The sequence below is a fragment of the Octopus bimaculoides genome, chromosome 7 (assembly GCF_001194135.2).
Source record: "Octopus bimaculoides isolate UCB-OBI-ISO-001 chromosome 7, ASM119413v2, whole genome shotgun sequence".
Taxonomy (NCBI): domain Eukaryota; kingdom Metazoa; phylum Mollusca; class Cephalopoda; order Octopoda; family Octopodidae; genus Octopus; species Octopus bimaculoides.
Genome location: NC_068987.1, coordinates 37,879,928 through 37,880,946, shown reverse-complemented (window position 1 = coordinate 37,880,946; position 1,019 = coordinate 37,879,928). Strand labels below are relative to the sequence as shown.

The following is a 1,019-nucleotide window of genomic DNA, read 5'->3' as shown; positions in this document are numbered from 1 at the left end:
GTGTGTGTGTGTGTGTGTGTGTGTGTGTGTGCCTAAATTGCTTCGAAAGTCAGCAGTATATTACGTAGGCGTCTACAAATATGTAAATATTTTCTTGTTTATATCATTCCACTTTAGAGAATAGCGCTCTTTTGTAAATAAACATTATCTGAGAATAGATTTCTTCCATAACTATACATTATGTTTGTTTGTGTGCATTTATGCGTGTATAGTTGAATGTATCTTGTATATGCGTGTAGAGTTAAATGTATTTATTCACGAACTTACTATCTCGCCTGGCGGCGTCGGGAAGTTAATAGAAAAATAGGCTTAAAAGCCAAAAGATTGTTACATACTCTGTCAAAAATATTCTGATATTGTTGTGTGTTTGACATTAATCTCAAACTGAATCCACTCGCTGTCAAAGACACCCAACCCGATATTGATGTAATCTGAATACTAAATTTTCCATCGACCAATCCACTGACTTGCTTTCGAACCAACTAGGCAGTCTGTGGTCTCTTGACCAGTTAGAAATAGTAGCTACTTCTTCTTGAAATGAATCACACCTACTTAAACAACGGAGAACACATTCATTAGTGAAGCAACAGATTTCCATAAAGTATGTTTATGGTCTGCTCTAAAATACATTTCATAATAAAATCTACGAGTTAGGAGCTTAGTTGATACTTTAAAATAACAAAACATCACCAACAGCAACTTCAAAACAACAACAGCACTGCAAAGTCACCATATTTACTGCAATGGCAACTGTAAAGAAGAGAAAGGCTTCATAAATGTTAATGATAATTCTTATGAAGAAATGCAAGAAAGACAACGTTATGTCTATATATATATATATATATATATATATATATATATGTAGCTTGCTTACCAACCACATGGTCCCGGGTTCAGTCCCACTACGTGGCATCTTGGGCAAGTGTCTTCTACTATAGCCTCGGGCCGACCAAAGCCTTGTGAGTGGATTTGGTAGACGGAAACTGAAAGAGGCCCGTCGTATATATGTACATGTATAT

At 35.8% G+C, this 1,019-nt stretch overlaps 1 protein-coding gene across 1 annotated transcript in view; it reads right to left on the bottom strand.

Moving 5' to 3' along the window:
- LOC106876459 (caspase-7) overlaps window positions 1-1,019 on the bottom strand; it is a 787,012-nt gene that overhangs the window by 629,856 nt on the left and 156,137 nt on the right. The window lies entirely within an intron of this gene.